General features: G+C 37.0%; 1 protein-coding gene across 4 annotated transcripts in view; it reads left to right on the top strand.

Moving 5' to 3' along the window:
* FUT8 (fucosyltransferase 8) overlaps positions 1-12,307 on the top strand; it is a 147,399-nt gene that overhangs the window by 17,785 nt on the left and 117,307 nt on the right. For 3 of the 4 annotated variants that reach the window (XM_076344443.1, XM_076344444.1, XM_076344442.1), the window contains exon 2: positions 9,820-9,896. The gene's annotated coding sequence lies outside the window, so the exon portion shown is untranslated. Of the gene's footprint in view, positions 1-9,819; positions 9,897-12,307 lie in introns of those variants that run through there. The other variant, XM_076344446.1, reaches the window with a different exon arrangement.

Below are 12,307 nucleotides of genomic sequence, written 5' to 3'. Positions count from 1 at the left end.
TAAGCATCAGAGGAATAAAAGAGGAATGCAAGATTGCCTAATGGATTGTAAAAGTGGGAGACAGGAAAATAACAGAACCCCTTCAGGAGGAACCTTTGTGTATACATTTAGCCATAGTCTCTTCTTAATATCACAATATTTTAGTCTAATTGTGGTGAAGCACGGTCCAGGAAAAGATGTGTCAAAGGTTATTCAAATACAAGCAACTTAAAAGACCTGAAACCTCTCTGAAATGAAATGTACCATAGTATTAGTACCTGTTTTTTTCCTAACTTTTAGGCTCTATAGAGCTTGGTGTGTAGTATCGAGGAATAGTTTCAAAGGCATTTTCTGGTGTTGTGAAATATATAAATTGCATATTTTTTGTGTAATATTCATGCTAATGGAATTATATTGAATACAAATTTTCAGCTTCCTTCATTATCAGACACCATCAGCCACTTAACAGACAAATTTCAAAAAGGTCTTTCCGATATTTCTTGTTGAAAATCCCTGACCACTTCTTTGATCTTAATTGCTAGAATCTCAGCTTTGATAGTCTTCTTGACCTTTGTTTGAAGATCTACCTTTGATTAGCCTGTGTCTGATAAACATGAAGCTGCAGCGCTGTTTCGCCTCAAGGGAAGCAGTGTTGTATCTTCCTTTTTTCTCGGCTTCCTGGATGCAGAATGCTGCTTGCATCTGTTCATAGCCTTCCCACGGAGCAGCAATGGCAGCAGTATGAAATTGATACCGTCTTTGAAATCTGCACAGCTGCTGGTATGGTTCTGAATCACAGCAGTGAAGTTGACCACAGTCTTATTAATGTCACCTTACTGCTATTTGACCAATCAGTTAATAAAAGCAGAGTCACTCAAGCTGTTTGACGATAGACTTTGGAATAAAATGCTGTGATTTTTATTTGGTTCTTGTTTGAAAAGCTTAAAATGAAAGATGAAATTATGTATGAATTCCTAGTATAATTTCCATAGCAATATCAAACTCTGTGCTCACTGTGGGCAGGTTTGAAGAACTTACCTTTTAAGAAGGAGGAAAAAAAAGAAAGAAGAAGGAACAGGGTAGGCATCTAAGGAAGATGCTGTTTCTTTCTTTTAATCTGCTACTACATGAATTGTTTAAAAACATACATAAAGGATTCTTAGTAATTCTGTTGGTGTTGGTATTTCTCTTGTGTGTTCACTTCTCTTTCAATGAAAATTTCTCTGACTCTAAAAGACTGAGTAATGATATTTGTAGTGGGTAGTAAGGTGTATATTTTTAAAATTTTTTTAAAAACTTTATCTCCTTTATATCTGAAGTTTGATAGGCTGAATTAAATCCCACAGTTTAAAATAATGCCTCATCATTTATAGCCAGGCCCTCTAGTTTTTTTAAATAAGTATGAAATAGAAATAAAATAGATTTTTTTTTTTTTGGCTTACAGCCATGTTCCTTTTTGTTGTGTTTTCAAAATCACAATTGTTTTTCAGTGACATGCATGGTACTGTCTGTCTTGTTCTGTGAAGCTTGCTGATTTAGATCTTACTTTTTTTTGCTGGGACTGTCAAACATTGGTATTCATAGCCTTGTCTTTTGATAGGATAAGCTTTCTCTTTTGAACTAATTACTGTAGCCGATAACAAATAATCATGAGGCTGTACTGCACAAACGATTTTCTTCCTCAAATTCAAACACAGGTTTGTTTCTTATTGAGTTTCTTGACCTCATTTCAAGAGAATAGGTTTTGCCAGCAATTCAGCCTTTATTTCTTCTTCATGTTGTCTGTGTTCTCACTTAACAACTTTCTTAATTGGGCTTTCCTGACAGCTTTTTTCAGTCCTTCCTTTCAGTAGCCTGTGTCTAGAGAGAGTGTTCTCTCTGTGTGATTTCCTTGCCTCTAAATTTCCTCATTCTTTTGGTTAAACTTCTAAAGATGGTTACTACTTTCCCCTTTTCTTAGTTTTGTGTACTCTTCCAGACTTTATCTGCACTCAGTTTTTGTTTTTCCTTAAACTGGTTTGATTTCAAAACCCTTTTGGCTGCATCAACACTAATAAAGTGGACCATTGTCTGGTACTGAGGAAAGCTAGCATGGATTGAGATTTGTCCTTTCTGTTAATCTGTCAGCCTTCAAAACGGGTAGCTGCATGCGCGGTACCATTTGGAAGTTTTCCTGTCCGTGTGATAACCCTCAGACTGTTCCCAGCGGTTGGAAGAGTGCAGTTGGCCTTCATCAAAAGTATTTCAGGGCTTGTTCTAACCTGATGATTTGCATTTCAGTGTCTGGGAAAGTTTCAGGCATTAGTATATTGATGTAACCTTTTAGGTTAACTTTCGTAAATCCAATAGTCAAGCCAGTTACCAACTAGAGGTTAACTCAGTTATATCTATGGTCTGCTTCCTGAAAGGCCTATCCTGTGAATCGTTAATATTAAAACTTGTGCTTTGAATGATTCTGCTAGCTGTCTAGAAAAACAAAACAAAATGAAAGAACCAAAAAGAAACAAACAGTCTCTCTCAGCAGTCCCTCCAAAGCCTCATCCACTTAAATTTTCTTGTTTGGTAATTTATAGGAGATCTACACTTTCCTTCTCACTGTAACTTTCTCATTTTAATGCTATGTGGAGTGTTTGGCTTTTGTTGCATTCTGGATTTGAGAACAAGTATACAAACCTTAGATATTCAGGACAAGATTTCTTGCTCCACCATCTGTATCTGTCCTTCCTGAGCCAAGTATGCCCTCTAACTTTATGTAGCATCCCACTAAATGTGTTGTGTCAGTTGAGTCATATTTTTGTTTATTTTCTGAGACTTCCAGCTACTCTTGTTTTATTGCCCATAGTTTTTGTGTTAGTTTACAGAGATCAAGGAAGCTCTGAAGATAGTCTACTGTTTGCCACCTTTTCCTCCATATGACCCTTTAACTAACCATGCTCACCACTCATCACTTCGGAGCCGTGATCTAGATTGCCATTTGTAAGTCTTGTTGTTTTATTAAAGAGGACAGTCTTTGCCTTTAATTTGATCACTGCTGATGTGAATGACAGCAGATTTTTAGCTTGCCAGGCTGGGAAGCACAGATGGCAGTTCACGTGGCTGAGAAGAAGTGGGACTCTGGGGAAAAGAAACATAACATATGTTTTCCTGGATTTGAGAGAGCTAAGAAAGGTCCAGTGCTTGCAATGTTTTCCCAAATTTTCCCCAAATTTGCGCTATGCATGCAAGTGTGTAATGTATTAGCAATGTCACTGTGGCATACATGAAACTTTGTAAAGTGAAAAATGTAGAACTGGGGGCACTGAACAACAGTGACCTGTCTTCTGGGAATATTTGCATGTGTCACCTAGGGTCACGTATTTTTTAAATAAAAGGGAAAAATGAGTCAAGTGGTTGGGCCAATGTGTCTTGAAGGAGGGGAGCAGGAAAGAACTTAAGAACTGCACAGTGTCACATTGGTTTATTACATTCTGGGTGACCTACCTCCTAGCAAGCGAATAGGTTAAAAATGTGTTTATATTTGGGATGTTATTTAATAACTTAATTCTTAGTTTGACCCTTTAATATGTCCATGAAAGAAATCAGCGGATTATGTACTGTTCTGTGTACTGTATCAGTTTTGTAGACTGTTCTTGATTTATGCCTTGAGAAACCATTATGTGTGAAAATTTCAATACCATGAAGGGACTTTATGCCGTATAGCAACTGTTTTATGTTTTCTTCTGGTAAGGATAAGCACTTAATGATACTGAATTTTACTCCTAATTATTATTTGTGCCATTAAAAATGGTGTACTCTTAGAACAAGGTCAAAGTGGCAAAGTCCTATCTGATAAGGAAAAACAAGTGTGAGGAAATCTCTGTCTTTTAGGCTTGTTTTGAGGAATTTTGAGGAATAATGCTTCCAAATCTGTATCTTGTTTGATTAAAGTAGAATTTCATTGAACAATTGTATGTCCTTCTCAAACCTGCGGTAGTCAAAGCGTGTTTGAAGGGGAACCTTCTCTACAAAACTGAATTGCAGAAAGAATCCTGTGCACTTCACTGCAAAACAGCTGATACCTGAGAGCCCTTCTTCTGTGTGCAGTAGAAGTTAGATGATTTGGCTTTGATCCTTGCATATTATGGATTGAGTATATTCCAGCTTTTCTTTAACTTGTAGCAGTAAGGAATCTTAAACTCAAAAAAAAAAAAGAAAATTTTAAAAAATATATTATATATTGTTGTGGTTTAACCCCAGCCAGCAACTAAACACCACACAGCCGCTCGCTCACTCCCCCCTGGTGGGACGGGGGAGAGAATCAGAAGAGTAAAAGTGAGAGAACTCATGGGTTGAGATAAAGATAGTTTAATAAGTAAAGCAAAAGCCGTTTGCGCAAACAAAGCAAAACAAAGAATTCATTTACTATTTCCCATCGGCAGGCCGGTGTTTAGCCATTGCCAGGAAAGCAGGGCTCCATAGAATCATTTAGGTTTGAAAAGACCTTCAAGATCATCAAGTCCAGCCGTTAACCTAGCACTGCCAAGTCCACCACTAAACCATGTCCTTAAGCGCCACATCTACATGTCTTTCAAATACCTCCAGGGATGGTGACTCAACCACTTCCCTGGGCAGCCTGTTCCAAGGCTTGACAACCCTTTCGGTGAAGAAATTTTTCCTAATATCCAATCTAAACCTCCCCTGGCGCAACTTGAGGCCATTTTCTCTTGTCCTATTGCTTGTTACTTGGGAGAAGAGGCTGACACCCACCTCGCTACAGCCTCCTTTCAGGTAGTTGTAGGGAGCTATAAGGTCTCCATCACGCGTAACGGTTACTTTGGAAGATAAATGCCGTAACTCCAAACATTCCCCCACTTCCTCCTTCTTCCCCCAGCTTTATATGCTGAGCATGATGTCATATGGTATAGAATATCCCTTTGGTCAGTTGGGGTCAGCTGTCCCAGCTGTGTCACCTCCCAACTTCTTGTGCACCCCCAGCCTACTCGCTGGTGGGGTGGTGTGAGAAGCAGTGCTCTGTCAGCACTGCTCAGCAGTAACGAAAACATCCCCATATTATCAACACTGTTTTCAGCACAAATCCAGAACATAGCCCCATACCAGCTACTATGAAGAAAATTAACTCTCTCCCAGCCAAAACCAGCACATATATATAAAATATATATAATATAGATAATCTTATATATATTTTTCTTTTTAATATATGTATTAAAAAGATTACCTTTCCCTCTGTTCCCCTGGATGTTCTTTCTTTCCATATTTGTTTAAGGAAACTTGCTTAGTATCAGCAACTAACAATGATACCAGACAGATGGATTGATGGGTATAAGAGAAATGAAGTTCAGTTTTTCAGCTAAATAACTGTTTCTCCATTAGAAAGCCGCATTCTCTCTTGTCTTAAAGCTGGAAAACACATGTTCTGAGCTTCACTTGGCTTACAAAACGAATAATTTTTCATTTGTTTTTCTTTACCAAACATGAAAAAACAGTCAGTGTAACATTTTAGTTGATTTCGTTGTTTGTTTTAAGCAGTTTTGGTGTTTAAATTGATTCTTTTCTCATAATATTTTCCCTAACATAGGTTCAGTCACTTCTCTGCCAGCTCCTTGAAACTGTAGAGCCAACACTGAAATAAGCAAGTGACTTCACTAAAAACCTGGTCTGTGTGCTTCTGAAATTGCTAATACTAGAGAAGGCAGGATTATCACAATTAGCAGTAGAGGATGTTTTATGTGTTTGGAGTAATAGAAAATGATTTAAGTTTAATTTAAAAAAAAATACATTGCAAATTCACATACTTGAGTGCTGACAAGAACTCCTAGTATAACTAGGCTGGTTGTCAGAGGTAGATTGTTGTATGACCCAGATCCTGATCTGTTTCCTTCTCAGATGACGTGGCTTTGTGAGGGTAACATGATTCTAAGACACACCAGTTGGTTTCCTGCTTTTAAAAAAGTTCGTTAGGACCAGCCAATAAAGCATTGGTTGATTTGCATTTAGGACGGTATATAGCTCTGATCACAGTCACACTACAAAAAGATCGAGTCATTTGGAAAAGAAAGAACTGTTAGTGTGATTATGCTGAAGTTGAACTTGCCTTCTTAAAGGAGAATGAAAGAACTTGGCAAGTAAAGCCTAGAAAGAAATAAGAACAGTCTTTATTGGGTGTGAGGGTGTATATGAAACTGAAAATAAATCTGAGGGATAAATGTAATAACAAATCTTGTTTTAAAATCAGAGGGTGAGATCTAGTCTTACAAAATCAGTAATGGGGAGAAAGAAACTCAGTGGTTCAAGATGATGTTTTATATACTTACGTAAAAAGGCTGTGTAAGGTGATAAGGTTGATCCTGGAGTCAGAAATTAAAAATGAGCATATGAGATTTCTTGGTATTGGAATAACAGAAATCTCTGAGAAAGAGGATAAAGCAGCCAAGAAAATATTTGATTGTTATTTGTCATAAAGTTTCCAATGTTACAAATTCTGTTCTTTAGGGCTACCACTGGTATCCTGTAGAGATCAGAAGGGAATATTTATTTTTTTATTTTTCTCTTCTTGGTGCATAATTTCTCTTCTTCTGAAGCAGAAGCAATTTGCCATTGACTGAAGGTGGGATTTTGAGTGAGGTGTCTGATTCTTCCTGTGGCATTGGGAAAGTCATCCTGGCCTGGCATATGGGTCTAGTGTCTGTGTTCAAAGTTAAATCAGTTTGCCACAGTCAAATGGGGAAGGGAGGGGGGAAGTGCTTCCTTTTTTCTCCCCCTTGCCTCACCCCTCTGTATTCCTGAGTGATGTAAGTATTTTCATCTAACACTTCTGTAGTTGCAGGCACTTTCAGTGTGGCTGGCATCCTTGAATTCTCTTCTCTTGCTGTTGTGCATTCAAGTTTTGCGTCTTTTTAAAACTCGACTTAAATTACATGAAAAGTGTTGATGAAATGTTTTGGACTTTATTTTGAATGGGTTCTTGTAATGCAGGAGACTGGATTAAACACTCCAGGTGGTATTGAACCCTTTATAAGGATATCTTTTTTTAATAAATAGATTAATTTTTCTAAAAATAAAAGGTAGTGACTAGTCCATGTTCACCTAGCAATTCAAAGTCAGAATCGGGCATATAACTAAAATTTCCTATCTGCAAGGTCATTTCATGACCTTTATCTCCAAAAAAATCTCTGCAAGAGGGACAGACTTATCTGGAAGGCACCACTGTCTAATTAATCTAGTGATATTTGTAAATACTGTTGAGGTGATTGAACAATAAATGCAAGGATTTTTTTAAATAGCTGTAGTTTTTACATTATAAATAGAATTCTGTTTTCAGGGGTATATTAGCAATATTAGGCTGGAAAATTGTAAGCTTTTTGGTAGTTTTAAAGTTTGGAATGACTCAGAGTAGGTTGACTATTTTTTCCACAGTTCCATAAAAAGATCCTGGAATAGACAGTCACTTTACATTAGTTGCGATGATCTTAAAACAAAGGGCTTTATTTGTTTCCTCTTAGTAATGGATTTATGGATGGAAAAAAAAAATTGCTGGTCTCCTGCATCTTGATTTCAGTACACCATTTGTTACTACTTTGTGAGTTACTCTGAGCAGACTATGGGCTACAAGAAAATACTCTAAAACCAGTGCATAGTTGGTTGCAAATCAATACTTGGAACTCAGATTAAAATTTCGTTGTCATACAGGTAGAATCTGTTAAGTGGAGCTACAAGTGATTTGACCAGGCTAGGCTGGACTGTTTTATGTTAAACCACTTATCCTATTTCACTGTTTTGTAATTTTTTTTTTTTTTAATCATTCGTGTTGTGGACAAATTTTCCTGGAGCAGAGGTATAAACTACATTGGAACTTTGTTTCTTTCCCCTCTACTTTGTCAACTGTTAAGTAGCTACTTCACTCTGATGGTATGTTAGTGTGGAAAAAAAGACCCAAATATTCATGCTTTCTTTTTATTCTGTGTGTTTTTATATATTTTAGGATACCACAGTTTAAAATTTTTGGGGAGCTTTTTGTAGGGCATGGTGAATTGCGCAGCCTGGTAGGACTCTGGCCTTTTGGTACTGCCTGTAATTCCATTGCTTACAGATAAATCAGCTTGTAAATTTAGGAATAGTTCTTTTCATTACATGAAATGTAAACATTTCCACTTCATGTTTACTATGAGCCAATCTGTCTAAATCTATTTTTCCATACATATGGCTCACGTAATATGCTACCTTCTACCTGTTATTGGGATTGCAAATACGGACTTGTAAGAAGATAGAGCATAATGCTTCATATAAAATTAAAAAACCCCATCATTCTAGATTGTGCTCTAATGGGTTCACTGTAGGGCTAGTTCTTGGAACAGGTGGGCTCCATATTCAGTTTTGCTTAGCTTCCTGACTCACCTTCAGCTGATAGTTTCACCTCTCCATTTTTGTGAAACAGGTACTGTAACTGACTTGATGAGAGGTACAATAAAAGAATTAGTTTAGTTTTTCTGGAAAGCTAAACCCCTGATGTTACTTTTTATACATGGGGTAACAGTGCTGAATTTTTTTGGTTGGATTTCTGAGATCCTTTATCACAGGAAAAGCTGTATCCTTTTTATTGAGTGCTGCCTTAGCTGAAATATACCCAAACTATCAATCGCAAATGGAAATGAAAATAGGCTATCTCACTCTTTCACCTAGGCGTTCCATTTTTCGAAGTTCATGGGCTCTGACCTTTTAGGTGTTGATTATTTTAAATAATTTATTACATGAAAAAGAAACTACAGAATTCAGTCTTTTTTAAATCACTGTTGCTGCTTTTGAGATTTTTGGACTTGCCATTTCACCTTGTTAATTTAACAGTACAGCTGCTGAAGCTTCTCTTCAAAATACAAAATCACTTGATTTTCGTTAAAAATAAGACTAATTTGGCAGAATTCTTATTGCAGTAAAAGAACAATTATCTGAAGCATTTATCATTTTCTCTTCACTCCTATTCTTGGTACTACTGTTGCTTTAATTGGTTTCCTATTTATTTTTCTTCCCCACTTTTATCCCTTTCCTTGAAGTCAGGTTCACAAATTAGCTTTTTCAACATCCAATTTATTGCTGTTTCAGAGTCTGATATGTGCAGCTTTTGATTGCTTTTCTGTTAAATGTCCAAGAATCAACACTTAGTTCAGTAGTATACAGCCATTCTGAATTAGTGAGACCACTGTTATAAAATGATGTAACTCCATGCCTTGATAACCCAAAAGTAAGATGTTGTTTAAAACAATCTACTATGTTATATATGGTCTACTATGTATGTTATGTACAAACATAAATAAACAAGTGGTACAAACCAATTTAATTTGCTTACATCTGTTTTAAAGGTAGAGCCTATTCTTTTCCATGTGGCAACTATTTCAGTTTGAGTTTACTATTTTGATTTTTGGCATCTGGTTTTAGGATCTTGATGCTATGATTTTTCTCCGTGTTTTTTTTCCTAAAGCCTGGCTATATATTTCCCAAGAATGAATCCACTGCTTTTTTCCCCCCTCGCTTTCTTAATTTGTTTTCACAGATGCCTTGAGGGTCTATACTTAACCTTTGTTGGTTTTTTTTGGCAATGAAGCAGACAGTTTCTGTTTTTTTGGACCTCAGTATAAATAGAAGTTATTCTTACGTATAAATTTCTGTTTTCATAAGAGTTTTGCTACAAGTCATCTAATGACAAATCATTTAAAATTCTAAGCAATATTTTTAATAAGAGTGTTTGCATGCATCTCTTGAATGCTGCATATAATAGTCAAAGGATGAAAACATGGATAAAGGTAAAAAAGGATAAAAACTAATGATCTTCTTTTCCTCTTCTACTTTCAGAGAATTACCTAGGCTTCAAAATGAAAGTGAGGAAGAAGAGTCTCCGAAAGTATTAATTGGAACAATAATTGTTGCTGGTAAGTAAGTACTTATCTTCCTCTGTGATGTTGCCTCCACTGGGACAAAAACTAGATGTAAAGAAACTACATGAAGACCCACACTACTTAAAACATCAACTCAAAACTGCCCTTCTGTTGATGAATCCTTGTCAGCTGGAAAAAGCAAACTTTGCAAAAGAGAGGTCAGGTCTTTTGCTTTTATGTCAGATCACTGACAAAATTGAGTCAATCAGAAACACCCGTTTCACTTTTCTCCTTACACCCATTTCTCTCCCTTCTCCTCTTTGCCTCTCACCTCTAAAAAGAGAAATACTTTGACAGCTTCATTACGTATCCTCTGTCTTATGTACAAAGCCCTTACTCTTTGGCAGTATTTTTGGGCCCTTTCATCTGTATTGCAGATATTACATGTATTTCTCAGAGATAAACAGTACTTCTGTATAAGTTGGGCACAGGCCCTATTCCATGAAGTTTCTCTGAGAGTTATAAGTAACTAAGCTGTTGTGGCTGGAAGCTATTGTGTGTTCTGGGATATCCTAGATCCAGTGCTACATTTTCTCAAATGGTGATGAGTATTAAAAACTTAATACTGCAGATTCTTACGTTTATGAAGGTCTATGCAAGTACCATAATACTCATTTAAATAAATAAATGTATCATAAAAGATAAATCTTAGAAGAATAACAACTCTCTTCTTTTTGAGAAGTTGATTAAAGAGTGAAGTGAACTTCACTGAAACGTGAATTCAGGTGTGAACTTGAAAACCAAGCATGTTATGACGTTATTCTTTTTTGATGCAACTGTAGAAAAGACTGTTATGATCAGTATTGTTAATTATGGTAAGGATAAGAAGGTTGTGAAAGTTTCTTCAACTTTCACAATTGAACAAATTAGACTAACAGCTCAAGCAGATTTGTTGCAGATGAGATGCTTTTACTGTTCACCCAACTTCGGTAATGGTTGTCAAGCTGAAGACATCTAAAGTACTCTCAATTATTATGATTTATTTATACAGTCATAACTCTTGAAGTACTTTGTTAGCCTAAGAATTTAATGAATCATTTAAGAAAAAAATAAAAAAAACCTGTGGGATTTAAAATGATGTTCCGAGGACCTCATGGCCAGGACAGGACGAAGAATATGGTGGTAGCTTTCCAGTTTCCAGTTAGGTTTCTTGAAACTGTGTTAGCTGTTGTAACTGCTTGCTCTTGCTGAAAGGGATTGTTTCCATTTCCTGAAGCCTGCTGTCCTCCATATCTGACTCTTGCTGAAACTGGTTAACTGATTTATTTCACAAACTCACTAAAAAGGTGGCTAGTTTCTTTTCTTGGTTTGTGGGTTGGATCAGCTCAGATAAGTGTTCAGAAGGTGGTGCAAAGGAAGAAATGAGACTCTGCAGGCAGGAGCAAAGAGTGTAGGAGCATGACCTGTCCCTGTCCCTATAGGCAGCAGCCAGTCAGTGGGTCTGTCCAGCAGTTTGTGGTAATGCTGTGTTAAAGTTGATAGACTGGAAATAGATTATTTGACTTTGGAGAAGAACAGATGTGGCTGCCTTGAGCGCTTTGGACTAGAACTGGCTAATCTTGCAAGATCCCTCCCAGCCCTTGCTGTTAGTAGGAATGACCTGTCAATACTGAATAGAAACAATGATTCAGAGGAAAAAAATCTTAGCAGGTAACTAGAAAATCTGTAATAGTCTTCCCCCCCACCCAGCCCCATGTGAAATATCTGTGTGCTCCAGGCCCTGGAAATGAATGAAAAGTACATATGAAGAACGTGCATGACTTGTCCAAACCTCACTTCTTGTCAGAACTGGCTGGTCCCTTGTACATGATGTTACATAATACAGCAATCTGTCTGTATCCTAGTTTACAGTTTTGTGAATGAATTTTTTTTTTTTTTTGGTTTAAGTGTGAGCCTGGATGCATGCATATATGCTTGTTTATACTTAGTTTTTATACTTCATTTTGTACTGTGTTCACACTACCTTGATTTGTCTGTAAACTGTGGTGATGGTTGCACTTCTCTAGAGATGCAGTCCTTCCTTTAGCAAGGACAAAGCACAGTGGTTGAGAACTGCATGAAACCACCTTTTGCCTTTTCTGTTCAATTTGTGTGGGAGGATAATTAAGAGGATTTGTGCAGGTCTATAAACTTCAGTGTCTGGAGCACTAGTTAAGCCAGTCGTTTTGTATGTATTGCTCAACTACTAAGGGAGATTGAGCAGTGGAGGAAAGATGATTTGAGCTTAATATCTAGGTAGGATCTAGGTAGTGCTGGTAGGTCGAGGCAAGTAACTGAGTAACAGAGCGAAGGCGATACCTTTCCCATATTACTTGCTTATGCAATCTGTGGATTGTGTTGGATTCCTGCTTCCTGTCAGATTGCATAACAAACTGCATTTGGAACTATTTTCTGCTATCAGAGTC

The sequence above is a fragment of the Aptenodytes patagonicus genome, chromosome 7 (genome assembly GCF_965638725.1).
Source record: "Aptenodytes patagonicus chromosome 7, bAptPat1.pri.cur, whole genome shotgun sequence".
Classification (NCBI taxonomy): domain Eukaryota; kingdom Metazoa; phylum Chordata; class Aves; order Sphenisciformes; family Spheniscidae; genus Aptenodytes; species Aptenodytes patagonicus.
The sequence above is the reverse complement of the archived record's forward strand: the minus strand, read 5'-3'. Positions and strand labels throughout refer to the sequence as shown.